Raw genomic sequence first — 14,803 nt, 5'->3', positions numbered from 1 at the left:
TAAGTTCAGGAGTCGGCCGACACTCTTTTACGTCTATGAATCAATCGTACCCTTTAAACCAGGAAGGTAATAGTTTGTAAGTTTGGCTGACTATTGAATTTAACTCCTCTTCTTTCCCACTGTTATCCTTACATTAAGGGGTCGGTTGCCTGATACGTCCTCTCCAATGCCTTCTATCAAAGGTATCCTCTTCCACCAAACCTCTTCTCGTCATAACATCCTTCACTTTATCTCACCATCTAATTCTTTGCCTCTCTCTCGATCATCTCTTCCTTACAGGTTCCTCCCAAGCCCTCCTCATCCCTCCCCACCACCCATCCTCAACATGTGTCCACATCATCTTAGGCGTGACACTTTTATCACCTCTGTAATCTTCATTATGCCTGCCATTATTTTTTCAATATTTAACTTAGCCGGTGATTATAATAGCTGCAACTCTGTTGCTCGACAGAAAAACTCTACGGAAAAATTCGCCAGCGATCGCTACACAGGTAGGGGGTGTACTCAACAGCGCCATCTGTCGTTCAGATACCCAGTACTCATTGTAAACAAAGAACTCAATTTTCTCTCTGTCGGGCTACCGGCAAGACCTACTAATTCGCTGTTGCTAACTGGATTTGTTTTCACAACTATTTGGTGAAGTACACTATTCTAGTTTTGAGCTTTCGCTATGCAGGTGTTTTATCTTCATCTTAAAACTTGAACTCGTTTTGGATAGATTTAATTATGGTGACAAAGAGAGTATGGACTTTCTTTCACTTTTAAATGGCCGACCCTTCCCTTAGACGGAAGTGTGTTTAGGCTTTTAGTAATTATCTTATCACGTTATAGATTTTCCTCTATATATTTTATATCTCTCCGCCTTTATTAGGCCTCTTCGATTAACTTTCCATTTTTTATAAACATATAAAAATAAATTTTAATGCTTTGTTTATATAGAACTTTCCTGAGAGTAGGCGGTCCTAACTTGGAAACCGAAGTTAATCAACGTTGAGCCCTTTATATCGTCTTTAGCTTTTAAAGAGCTAAGGATTTAAAACTTTTTAAATGTAATATTTTATGAAAGAATTTCTTTGATAGTCTTCGTACTGTTTTCAAAGATGAACTAACGTTTAGTTTTTTATGCTACGCAGTTGTTGACGTTCAGGACGTTCAACATGCGCTCTATCGTTACGATAGAGAGAGAGTGTATCACGGTTTCACTTTGCAGTAAGAGTAAATCGATTCTGACGTTTTGTTCATTCTTTCTTAGCTTAAATGTTTTAAATTCTAATTTAAAGGAACTTTTTATTTGAAAAACCTTTCAGTTTTTTCCTTTAGTCAAATAACATGTTTTTTTGACGATATATAATTGGGCTCTTCTCTTAAGTGCGAAATCAAGAGAGAAAGAGAGAGAGAGATAGAGACGGAGGGAGAGAGAGAAGAGAAAACGTTCCGTTCAAGCGGGTAACGTTGTTCTCGTGTTACTCACGTCCCTAGTCGCTGTACGGGGAGGAAGGATAAAACGTTTTTAGGTTTTTATTCTCGTCCCCAGGCTATGTGCGGTGAGAGATTGAAAACGTAGTTATATGAACTAGTGTTTAGTCTCTTTCCCAGCCACTGATTTTTCTTTTTATCTTAAAATATGTTTTCTGTTTTTTGCTGGTATTATGAGCTTGCATTATACGACTAATTTCGCAATTACTACCTTTTAATGAAGGGTAGAATTGCGTGTTTCAGGTAGAAATAAGTGCAAAACAGAAAATCGAAGTGATAAAGTGATATGCGCAAAGTGTTACAGTGTTGCGTCCGAGGCGCAAAGTGTTACAGTGTTGCGTCCGAGGGTTCGTCTGTTCGTGCCTGTCGTTCACCTAGTCCGGGACCTCTTACATGCTCCCAAGCCCAGGGGAGAAGTAATGTCAAACGACTTATGGGTTCGAGAGGCCTTGACCAACGAACAGACGTTTTCCCTCTATGGTATCGGGTGTATCTTACCAAGATCTCCCCTACCATAAGACGAGAGAGACGTTGTTTCTCCTCGCCATCCGTAGGCTTTTCGCATAAGAAACCTGTCACAAGGTTTCGAAGCCCTTAAGCGAAAGTCAGTCCTTTCAGGACAGGTCCAGCGTCCTGGTTACAGCCATTAGGACAGCTCTGACCCTATGCAGTCATCGGATAACTGCTCGCCGCCTAACAAAAGCGTAACACAGACTCCGAGAGTCTTTTTTTGTAGGCAAAGTGTTGCGGTCACAGACGTTACCCTCGTCTATTACCACAACCATTTCCGTTGATCCTTAAGGGGTTGTATGGCAAAACATGCAGTATATGCTTGCCTCCCTTATGGAAGACTATTCTGCCGATTAGTCCGTTGAGTCTAGCCGTTTATCTCATCGATATCCTGGCTTTCAGCCAACCTAACGTTCCTTTGTGCTTACTGTTGACGTTGGCGTAGCTTAGTCACGTCAGTCAGGTTGTTTAGAACCACACTCGATGCGGTCTCGTGTGGTTTTTCAGCCGCATTTGGACGTTAGGCCACTGGCTGATGCTCCTGTTGACGTTCAAGACGTTCACTAACAATCAGAGTTGACTTGTTTTGACGCTGTGCGTCAACCTCCGCATTCTAGAGTTGTTTTGACTGCTCAGTCTAGGCAGTCAAAGCAGTCTCGAGTGGACGCTGTGCGTCCTCACGCACCTGTTGTGGTTGACAGTTCAGTTGTTGACAGTTCACAGACTGTCAAGCAGTTACATGACGTTGCGTTCTGGTCCGCTACTAATGCACCAGTGAGAGACTCAGCTTTTATCGGACAAGGTTCCTGTAGATGAGGAAGTTGCTGTTCTCCCTCCTACTGATATTCCCTTGAGGACTCTGGCAGATGGAGAGGAGCCTAAAGCTGCTTAGCCTCCTATAGACTTTAATTAAATCATGATGATTTTTTTTAAGGATCTTCGTCCGGATCTTTTTGTAACTGCTGCTCCTCGTTTGCCTAAACGTCAGAACTTACACTAGGCCTAGCTACTTCGAAGCCGTTGTTTTTAAGCTAGTGCTCTCTCGCTCTCCTAGAGAGCGTTACGTTGGCTAGGCGACTGGTTTTTCACCAGGAGGAGTTTGGGGGATACAGCCTTTGCTTTCCCTTCTTTTAAACTGGTTTATAGAGCGAGAGTCTGATATGACACGAGAGAAGTTCTCGGCTTGGGAGTTCATGCCTCTGCCCAGATAGACTTCTCAATTCTGGTAGACTCTCCCTGGCGCCTAGCCAGGAGACGCTCCAAGTTGTTTACAGGTCAACTTCACAGCTGTTGTCGAGCCTTTGAAGTTTTGCTGTACTATTATGTCACGCATAACAAGGCTTTCAGGGATGGTAAACGGTTCCGCCTCAGTCGCTAACCCCGTCTGTTGCCACACCTGCTCCCGTAGACCCTAAATGGGCTTTGCTGCAAGACATGCAGTCCAAACTTGCGTCCTTGATAGAGGACTTAAATGCGGAGAAGAACCTTCTGGCCAACAACCTTCCAACCGGTCGGTTGTGCGCCCTGTTGACGCTGAGGTAACCTACTCGCGTCTGCCAGTTGAGGTGGTTCCTCCACCGATGCGACCCAGTGTGGGTTGCCAGCCGCACGTTGACGTTAAGCGACGCTCGGAGGTGGTTGTTGACGTTCAGGACGTTCAACAACCAGCAGAGGTGACTTGTTTTGACGCAGTGCGTCAACCTCAGCAACCCGGTAGTGTGTTGACTGCACAACCCAGACGGTCTAGACAGTCTCGGGTTGACGCTGTGCTTCCTCGCGCACCCATGGTTGTTGACAGTTCACAGACTGTGCAGCAGTTCCATGATATTGCGTCCGGCTCCGTCACGCATCCACCAGTGCGACCGGATTCAGCGAGCCAGACGTTGCCCACTCCGTTGCCGTTTCCTCATCAGTTTCGGATGAGGAACCCTCTGATGAGGACGTTGCTGAACAACAAGACGATCAGCCCCCAGCCCTGCTATCCATCCAGAAGATGCTGAAGAAGGAACGCTGCTCAGTCAGGCTGTGGATGAGTCTGGTAGGGACGCTGTCATCCGTGGATCAATTTGTGTCACTAGGAAGACTACACCTCCGTCCTCTTCAATACCATCTAGCTTTTCACTGGAAAAAGGACAAGACGCTAGAAGCGGTCTCGATCCCGGTTTCCGAAAAGATAAAGTCTTGTCTGACTTGGTGAAAGGACAATATCAACCTAAGAGAGGGTCTTCCCCTGGCTGTTCAGACTCCCAACCACGTTCTCTTCTCGGACGCATCGGACGTAGGCTGGGGTGCGACATTAGACGGTCGGGAATGCTCGGGAATATGGAACTCGAGTCAAAGGACAATGCATTTCAACTGCAAGGAGCTACTGGCAGTACGTCTGGCCTGGAAAAGCTTCAGGTCTCTCCTTCAAGGCAAAGTGGTGGAGGTGAACTCGGACAACACCACGGCTTTGGCGTACATCTCCAAGCAAGGAGGGACCTACTCTCTGACGTTGTACGAGATCGCAAGGGACCTCCTCACCTGGTCAAAAGGTCTAAACATATCGCTAGTAACGAAGTTCATCCAAGGCAACTTGAATGTCATGGCAGATTGTCTCAGTCGGAAGGGACAAATAATTCCAACAGAATGGACCCTCCACAAGGATGTATGCAAGAGACTTTGGGCCACCTGGGGCCAGCCAACCATAGATCTCTTCGCAACCTCGATGACCAAGAGGCTCCCAATATTTTGCTCACCAATCCCGGACCCAGCGGCAGTTCATATAGATTCCTTTCTCCTAGATTGGTCACATCTAGATCTATATGCATTCCCTCCGTTCAAGATTGTCAACAAGGTACTGCAGAAGTTCGCCTCTCACGAAGGGACAAGGTTGACGCTAGTTGCTCCCCTCTGGCCCGCGAGAGAATGGTTCACCGAGGTACTTCGATGGCTAGTAGACGTTCCCAGAACACTTCCTAAGGGTGGACCTTCTACGTCAGCCACACGTAAAGAAGGTACACCAAGGCCTCCACGCTCTTCGTCTGACTGCCTTCAGACTATCGAAAGACTCTCGAGAGCTAGAGGCTTTTCGAAGGAGGCAGCCAGAGCGATTGCTTAGAGTCTACCAATCGAAGTGGGAAATCTTCCGAAACTGGTGCAAGTCAGTATCCGTATCCTCGACCAGTACCTCTGTAACTCAAATAGCTGACTTCCTCTTATATCTGAGGAAAGAACGATCTCTTTCAGCTCCCACTATCAAGGGTTACAGAAGCATGTTGGCATCAGTCTTCCGTCACAGAGGCTTAGATCTTTCCAACAATAAAGATCTACAGGACCTCCTTAAGTCTTTTGAGACCACGAAGGAGCGTCGTTTGGTTACACCTGGTTGGAATTTAGACATGGTACTAAGATTCCTTATGTCAGACAGGTTCGAGCCACTACAATCAGCCTCCCTGAAAGATTTCACCTTAAAGACTCTTTTCCTGGTATGCTTAGCCACAGCTAAAAGAGTCAGTGAGATTCATGCCTTCAGCAAGAACATCGGATTCTCATCTGAAACGGCTACATGTTCTCTACAACTTGGTTTTCTAGCCAAAAACGAGCTGCCTTCTCGACCTTGGCCAAAATCGTTCGATATTCCAAGCTTATCGTATGGTTGGAAATGAACTAGAAAGAGTCTTATGCCCTGTAAGAGCTCTTAAGTTCTATTTAAAACGAACTAAACCTTTACGAGGCCCGTCTGAAGCTTTATGGTGTTCAGTTAAGAAACCATCTTTGCCTATGTCAAAGAATGCTTTATCCTATTTTATCAGACTGTTAATACGAGAAGCTCATTCCCATCTGAATGAGGAAGACCAAGCTTAGCTGAAGGTAAGGACACACGAAGTTAGAGCTGTCGCAACTTCCGTGGCCTTTAAACAAAATAGATCTCTGCGAAGTATAATCGACGCAACCTATTGGAAAAGCAAGTCAGTGTTCGCGTCTTTTTATCTTAAGGATGTCCAGTCTCTTTACGAGAACTGCTACACTCTGGGACCATTCGTAGCAGCGAGTGCAGTAGTGGGTGAGGGCTCAACCACTACAATTCCCTAATTCCATAACCTTTTTAATCTTTCTCTTGAAATGTTTTTATTGTTGTTTTTTGGTTGTCCGGAAGGCTAAGAAGCCTTTCGCATCCTAGTTGATTTGGCGGGTGGTCAAAGTCATTTCTTGAGAAGCGCCTAGATTAGAGGTTTTGATGAGGTCCTGTTGTATGGGTTGCAACCCTTGATACTTCAGCTCCTAGGGGTCGCTCAGCATCCTAAGAGGATCGCGAGGCTCCGTAAGGAAGACGTACTTAAAAAGGCAGAGTAATTGTTCAAGTCGACTTCCTTACCAGGTACCTATTTATTTTGTTTAGTTATTTTGATAACTTCTAAAATGAAATAAAAATTCTTAGCACATATGATGTAAACATATTTTGCTGGTCTCTACCCACCCCCCTTGGTGTGAATCAGCTATTATAATCACCGGCTAAGTTAAATATTGAAAAATGTTATTTTGATAATAAAATAAATTTTTGAATATACTTACCCGGTGATTATAAATTAAAGGACCCTCCCTTCCTCCCCAATAGAGACACAGTGGACCGAGGAGAAAATTGAGTTCTTTGTTTACAATGAGTACTGGGTATCTGAACGACAGATGGCGCTGTTGAGTACACCCCCTACCTGTGTAGCGATCGCTGGCAAATTTTTCCGTAGAGTTTTTCTGTCGAGCAACAGAGTTGCAGCTATTATAATCACCGGGTAAGTATATTCAAAAATTTATTTTATTATCAAAATAACATATTTCATCATTTTCCAATCTTTCAAGCAGTGATATTTCTATAATCCACCTAAGCATTCTCATCTCAGTTCTTTCAAGCTTTGCCTCCTCTTTTCATCTTAGAGCTCACATATCTGATCCATACATTAACACTAGTCTCATTACTGTATAGATCTTGAGTTTTTAAATATTTAACTTAGCCGGTGAATATATAATAGCTGCTACTCAGCGGCTCGACAGAAAACACACTCAAAAACTCGCGAGCGATCGCTATGAAGGTTGCGGGTGTGACCACCAGCGCCAACTATCGGCCAGATACCACTCTTGCATGTAAACAAACCCTTCAATTCTTCTCTGTCGACCTTGACGACAAGACGTATCATTACTCGCTGTAGAACCTGGAGTTTTCTCAACATATTTGGTGAAGTACTTCATTTTGGTTTGAGCTTTCGCAGTACAGGTGTTTTATCTTCAACTTAAATCTTGAACTCGTTTTTGGATAGATTTAATTTTTGATGACTTTGGATTGTTTTTTGGACTTTCCTTGACTTTTAAATGGCCGACCCTTCCCTTAGTACGGAAGTGTGTTTAGGCTTTTAGCAATTATATTATCACGTTATAAATTAATTATAGATTTTCCTCTATATATTTTATATCTCACCCGCCTTTATTAGGCCTCTTCGATTAGCTTTCCATTTATAATAAACATCAAGATAAATTTTAATGATTTGTTTATATGCGACCTTTCCTGAGAGTAGGCGGTCCTAACTTGGAAACCGAAGTTAAACAACGTTGAGCCCTTTCAATCGTAAATAACTTTTACAGAGCTAATGATTTAAAACTTATTAAATGAATATTTTTTAGTAGATATTTTATGAAAGATTTTCTTTGAATAGTCTTCGTACTGTTTCAAAGATGAACTAACGTTTAGTTTATTTATGCTACACAGTTTGCGCTCTATCGTTACGATAGAGAGAGAGAGTATCACGGTTTCACTTTGCAGAAAGAGTAAATCGATTCTGACGTTTTGTTCATTCTTCTTTCAAAGCTTAAATGTTTTAAATTCTATTTTAAAGGAACTTTTTAATTGAAAAACCTTTCAGTTTTTTTTCCTTTGGTCAAATAACCTGTTTTTTGACGAAACGTAAGTGGGCTCTTCTCTTCGGTGCGAAATCAAGAGAGAGAGAGAGAGAGAGATAGAGACGGAGGGAGAGAGAGGAGAGAGAACGTTCCGATCTTTATCTCGTCCCAAGCGAGTAACGTTGTTCTCGAGTTACTCTCGTCCCTAGTCTCTGTACGAGGAGAAAGGATAAAACGTTTTTAGTTTTTTATTCTCGTCCCAAGGCACTGTACGGTGAGAGATTGAAAACGTAGTTTTGAATGAACTAGTGTTTAGTCTCTTCCCCAGCCACTGATCTTTTTATCTTAAAAAATGTTTACTGTTTTTTGCTGGTATTAATGTGCTTACATTATACGACTGATTTCGCAATTATAACCTTTTGATGAGGGTAGAATTGCGTGCTTCAGGTAGAAATCAGTTTTATTCATACCTAATGTGAATTGTTAAAAAATTCGATTTCAGTGAAATAAGTGCAAAACAGAAAATCGTAGTGATAAAGTGATATTGCGCAAAGTGTTATCAGTGTTGCGACCGAGGGTTCGTCTGTTCGTGCCTGTCGTTCGCCTAGTCCGGGACCTCTTGCAAGCTCCCAAGCCCAGGGGAGAAGTAATGTCGTACGACTTATGGGTTCGAGAGGCCTTGATCAGCGAACAGACGTTCCCTCTATGGTATCAGGCGTATCTCACCAAGATCACCCCTACCATAAGGCGAGAGAGACGATTTTCTCCTCGTCATCCGAAGGCTTTTCGCATAAGAAACCGTGGAACAAGGTTTCGAGGCCCTTTAAGCGAAAGTCAGTCCTTTCAGGACAGGTCCAGCGTCCTGGTTTTAACTATTAGGACAGCTCTGACCCTATGCAGTCATCGGAAGACTGCTCGCCGCCTAAACAAAAGCGTAACACAGACTCCGAGAGTCTTTTTGTAGGCAAGGTTTTGCAGTCACAGACGTTACCCTCGTCTCTTACCGCAACCATTCCCGTTGATCCTAAATGGGTTGTACGGCAAGACATGCTTGAATAAGCTTGCCTCCCTTATGGAAGACTATTCTGCCGATAAGTCCGTTGAGCCTAGCCGTTTATCTCATCGAGATCCTGGCCTTCAGCCACCCAAACGTTCCTTTGTGCGTCCTGTTGACGTTGGCATAGCCAAGTCACGTCAGTCAGGTTGTTTAGAACCACACTCGATGCGGTCTCGTGTGGTTTTTCTGCCGCATTTGGACGTTAGGCCACTTGCTGATGCTCCTGTTGACGTTCAGGACGTTCGCCAACCATCGGAGTTGACTTGTTTTGCGCTGAGCGTCAACCTCCGCATTCTAGAGTTGTTTTGACTGCTCAGACTAGGCGGTCAAAGCAGTCTCGAGTGGACGCTGTGCGTCCTCACGCACCTGTTGTTGTTGACAGTTCACAGACTGTCAAGCAGTTACATGACGTTGCGTCCTGGTCCGCTACTAATGCACCAGTGCGTGTGGACTCTGCTTGTAAAGCATTGCCACCACGGTAGGTCTCTCCCTTGCTTGAGACTCGGCTATTGTCGGACAAGGTTCCTTCAGATGAGAAAGTTGCTGTTCCCCCTCCTACTGATATTCCCTTGAGGACTCTGTCAGACGGAGAGGAGCCTAAAGCTGCTTAGCCCTCTATGGACTTTAAATAAATCATACTGATTTTTAAGGATCTTTGTCCGGATCTTTTTGTAACTGCTGCTCCTCGTTCGCCTAAACGTCAGAGTTTACACTAGGCCTAGCTACTTCGAAGCCGTTGTTTTATAAGCTAGTGCTCTCTCGCTCTTCTAAGAGAGCTTTACGTTTGCTAGGCGACTGGTTTATCACCAGGAGGAGTTTGGGGGAGACAGCCTTTGCTTTCCCTACTTTTAAGCTGGCTTATAGAGCGAGAGTCTGATATGACACGAGAGAAGTTCTCGGCTTGGGAGTTCCTGCCTCTGCCCAGATAGACTTCTCAAACCTCATAGACTCTCCCTGGCGCCTGGCCATGAGACGCTCCAAGATTTTATGGTCGACTTCAGAGCTATTTTCGAGCGTTTGAAGTTTTGCTGTACAATTATGTCATGCATAAACAAGGCTTTCAGGGATGGCTCCTATGATCTGACAGCCACGTTCTCTGCAGGAACAAGTCCCTCAGGGATGGCTCCAATGATCTGGCAGCCATGTTCACTGCAGGAGTACGTAAGAGGCAAGTGCGCTCAATGTGTTCATTGTCAAGACAAACTTCACGATGAAGTCTACCAGGCTGTCTTGACAGCATTTATGGAAGGCGACTGGATGGTCTCTCTCGACATTCAGGAGGCATACTTCCACATTCCTATACACCCGGATTCCCAACCGTTTCTGAGGTTTGTTTACAGGAATGTGGGGTACCAGTTTCGAGCCCTGTGCTTTGGCCTCAGTCCTGCTCCTCTCGGGTTTACGAGGCTCATGAGGAATGTGGCAAAATCCCTCCATCTATCGGGGATCCGAGCCTCCCTGTACTTGGACGACTGGCTTCTCAGAGCATCGTCCAGTCTTCGCTGTCTGCAGGATCTACATTGGACGTTGAGTCTGGCTAGGGAGTTGGGACTTTTGGTCAACCTAAAAGTCCCAACTGATCCCATCCCAGATTATTCTATATTTGGGGATGGAGATTCGCAGTCCAGTTTTTTCGGGCTTTTCCGTCTGCCACCGAATAGAACAAGCCCTGCTCGAAGTCCAATTAATGCTGAAAAGAAAACGTTTGTTCAGTCAGGAGTTGGAACAGTCTCGTAGGGACTCTCTCATCCCTGGAGCAGTTTGTCTCACTAGGGAGACTACACCTTCTGCCTCTCCGGTTCCATCTAGCCTCTCACTGGAACTAGGACAAGACGTTAGAGACGGTATCATTCCCAGTCTCCGAACCAGTAAAGGCATGCCTGAAATGGTGGGACGGCAATATCAGTCTGAGAGAGGGACTATCCCTAGCAGTCAAGAACCCAAACCCCGTGTTGTTCTCAGACGCGTCGGATTTGGGTTGGGGTGCGACCCTGGACGGTCGGGAATGCTCGGGTCTGTGGACCTCAAGTCAGAAGAGCATGCACATCAACGGCAAGGAGCTATTAGCAGTCCACTTGGCCTTGATGATATTCGAAAGCTTCTTCGAAACTAAGTGGTAGAGGTCAACTCAGACAACACCACAACTTTGGCGTACATCTCCAAGCAAGGAGGCACACACTCCTTCACGCTGCTCGAGATTGCAAGGGACCTTCTCTTATGGTCAAGAAATCGAGGCATCTCCCTGTTGACGAGATTCATCCAGGGGGACTTGAACGTCTTGGCAGACTGTCTCAGTCGGAGGGGTCAGGTGATACACACGGAATGGACCCTCCACAAGGACGTGGGCAAGAGTCTTTGGGCTACTTGGGGTCAACCCACCATAGACCTCTTTGCCTCCTCGTTGACCAAAAGGTTACCAATCTATTGCTCTCCAGTCCTAGATACAGAAGCAATCCACATAAACGCGTTTCTACTGGATTGGTCTTTTCTGGACTTATATGCATTCCCACCATTCAAGATAGTCAACAAGGTACTGCAGAAGTTCGCCTCTCACGAAGGGACAAGGTTGACGTTGGTTGCTACCCTCTGGCCCGCGAGAGAGTGGTTCACCGAGGTACTTCAATGGCTGGTAGACTTTCCAAGAAGTCTTCCTCTAAGGGTAGATCTGTTATGTCAGCCCCACGTAAAGAATGTCCATCAAAGCCTCCCCGCTCTTCGTCTGACTTCCTTCAGTCTATCGAAAGACTCTCAAGAGCTCGAGGCTTTTCGAAGGAGGCAGCCAGTGCGATTGCAAGAGCGAGGAGAGCTTCTACCATTAGAGTATACCAGTCGAAGTGGGAAGTCTTTCGAGACTGGTGCAAGTCAGCATCTGTGTCCTCGTCCAGTACCTCTGTAGCCCAAATCGCAGATTTTCTTTTACATCTGAGAAAGGTTCGCTCCCTTTCAGCTCCCACGATTAAGGGCTACAGGAGCATGTTGGCTTCGGTCTTTCGACATAGAGGCTTAGATCTTTCCAACAATAAAGATCTCCAAGATCTCCTTAAGTCTTTCGAGACCTCTAAGGAACGTCGTTTGGCAACTCCTGGATGGAACTTAGACGTGGTCCTAAGGTTCCTAATGTCAGACAGGTTTGAGCCATTACATTCAGCCTCCCTGAAGGATCTCACCCTCAAGACACTTTTCCTAGTGTGCTTGGCTTCGGCTAAAAGGGTCAGTGAACTTCATGCCTTCAGTAAGAACATCGGTTTTTTCTACAGAAAAAGCCACTTGTTCACTTCAACTTGGTTTCCTGGCCAAAAAATGAACTGCCTTCTCGTCCTTGGCCTAAATCTTTTGATATTCCTTGCTTATCAGAGATCGTAGGCAACGAACTGGAAAGAGTATTATGTCCTGTTAGAGCTCTTAAGTTCTATTTAGCTCGTACTAAGTCATTACGAGGTAAATCTGAGGCATTATGGTGCTCAGTTGAGAAACCATCATTGCCTATGTCAAAGAATGCTTTGTCATATTTTATCAGATTTTTTAATACGAGAAGCTCATTCTCACTTGAATGAGAAAGACCGATGGTTGCTTAAGGTTAAGACGCACGAAGTTAGAACTATAGCAACCTCCGTGGCCTTCAAGCAAAATAAATCTCTGCAAAGTATTATGGACGCGACTTTTTGGAGAAGCAAGTCAGTGTTCGCGTCATTTTACTTAAAAGATGTCCAGACTCTTTACGAGGACTGCTACACACTGGGTCCATTCGTTGCAGCGAGTGCAGTAGTGGGTGAGGGTTCTACCACTACATTACCCTAATTCCAATATCCTTTTTAATCTGTCTCTTGAAATGTTTTTTGGGATGTACGGAAGGCTAAGAAGCCTTTCGCATCCTTGTTGATTTGGCGGGTGGTCAAAGTCATTTCTTTAGAGCGCCCAGATTAGGGGTTTGATGAGGTCCTGTTAGTATGGGTTGCAACCCTTTATACTTCAGCTCCTGGGAGTCTTTCAGCATCCTAAGAGGATCGCTGGGCTTCGTGAGGAAGACAGACTTACAAGGCAGAGTAATCGTCTAAGTCAACTTCCTTACCAGGTACCTATATATTTTGGTTTGTTATATTGATAACTGTCAAAAACTCTTAGCTTATACGCTGTAAACTTAATTAACTCTGGTCTCTACCCACCGCCTTGGGTGTGAATCAGCTATTATATATTCACCGGCTAAGTTAAATATTTAAAAATGATATTTTAACCCTGGATAGGTACGGTCCTCGGACACCCCTTTAAGGGTATACTCGGACGCGAACGACCCCGACGCCAAAAAAAATTCTTGAAAAATCAGTTTTTGCAGTAACCTCCTTTTTTCTTTTGCCAAAAAAAACTTCAATGAATGCTTAAAACAACTGTAAAGATAAATACTACTCATCTGCAGAAATACTATTTATTATAAATATTTTAAAAAATTAAGTAGAAAAAAAAAAAGACCTGACATAAAAATTCATAAAAAAAAAGTTTATACATATATACACAAATCCTTTTAGGAATTGATTCTTGAATGTTTAGGACACATCTTGATGTATTTTGGATGAAGTCAGACCCATGGAGGTGAAGATCTGAAATGAGAAAAAAAGGGTAACTTTTTTTGGCCAAAAAAAATTGTCCAAATTTCATGAATTTTTTTGGGTACCCAAATGAAATAGTAAGTGGCTAATTTTTTTAGGGAATAAACATATGTTATCCTAAAATAGAAATATGTAAAAAAAATCTTCATTATTTTGTAAATTACATTTATATCAGGGGCCATATCTAAAGGTAATTTTTTGAGTACTTGGAAATTTCGTAAAAAAATACATATATTTAATATATAATATGATATTTATGCAGGTAAAAATATACCAAAATATCACAAATTCTATAGGGAACAAGAATATATATAGATAGGGCAGCTTACGCTTCGGATATGTCCACAAAATGGCCGCCAACCACACTGACTCAGACTCCCTAATCTGCCACTTGAAATGTAGGAAGGGTATGTCAATTTCGGTGTTATTTACTAATCTAATTATTATTGGATATGCATAAAAATTGTATGGTGGGTTGCTGGATAATTGTCGATTATTTTACGACTATAAAATTAAAATTCTGACCCAAAAAATTTTTTTTGAAGGGAAATAAAATCGAAAAAAAAAATGTAAAACAATATTTTAGCTAAAAAAATTTGATGATATTCAATCAAAAAAAAAGTAAACAAAATTTTCCGACAAATAAACATCTAGAGGAATCATTACTCTGTGATAGTTCCTTAGTACGTAGTAATTTTGAAAGAATTGGGAAAAAAAGAAAAAAATGGCAATCACCGGAAAATCGAACACATCCCTATATATACGCCATATCTGGCTAAAAAAAAGATAGGCATGGGTAGCCAGATCATCTAGAAACACTTTCCAACACTATAAAAATATAAGTTTTGCGACACTACCTGCCAATTCCTTACGGTAACATGACTAAGCAAAAAAATGCAAAACAAATAAAAAGGGGCACTCGTGGAAAAATGGCCATTCTAATATACGGCATTTCAGAAAAAAAAATTTCAGCCACGTGCTAGGCAAACCATCAAGGCATATTTTCCGACAAATAAACATATAAATGAAATATTACTCTGTGATAGTTCCTTAGTACGTAGTAATTTTGAAAGAAATGGGAAAAAACGAAAAAATGGCAATCACAGGAAAATCGAACACATACTTATATATCTGGCTAAAAAAAAAAATAGGCACGGGTAGCCAGATCATCTAGAAACACTTTCCAACACTATAAAAATATAAGTTTTGCGACACTACTTGCCAATTCCTTACGGTAACATGACTAAGCAAAAAAATGCAAAACAAATAAAAAGGGGCACTCGCGGAAAAA

At 43.3% G+C, this 14,803-nt stretch overlaps 2 protein-coding genes across 2 annotated transcripts in view; both read left to right on the top strand.

Moving 5' to 3' along the window:
• LOC137648711 (uncharacterized) overlaps positions 1-14,803 on the top strand; it is a 130,926-nt gene that overhangs the window by 51,433 nt on the left and 64,690 nt on the right. The gene's annotated exons all lie outside the window — the stretch shown is intronic.
• LOC137648207 (uncharacterized) overlaps positions 1-14,803 on the top strand; it is an 88,538-nt gene that overhangs the window by 51,214 nt on the left and 22,521 nt on the right. The gene's annotated exons all lie outside the window — the stretch shown is intronic.

This window comes from Palaemon carinicauda, chromosome 10 (genome assembly GCF_036898095.1).
Source record: "Palaemon carinicauda isolate YSFRI2023 chromosome 10, ASM3689809v2, whole genome shotgun sequence".
NCBI classification, from domain to species: domain Eukaryota; kingdom Metazoa; phylum Arthropoda; class Malacostraca; order Decapoda; family Palaemonidae; genus Palaemon; species Palaemon carinicauda.
Note: the sequence above shows the minus strand (reverse complement) of the source record. Positions and strands in the feature narration are given on the sequence as shown.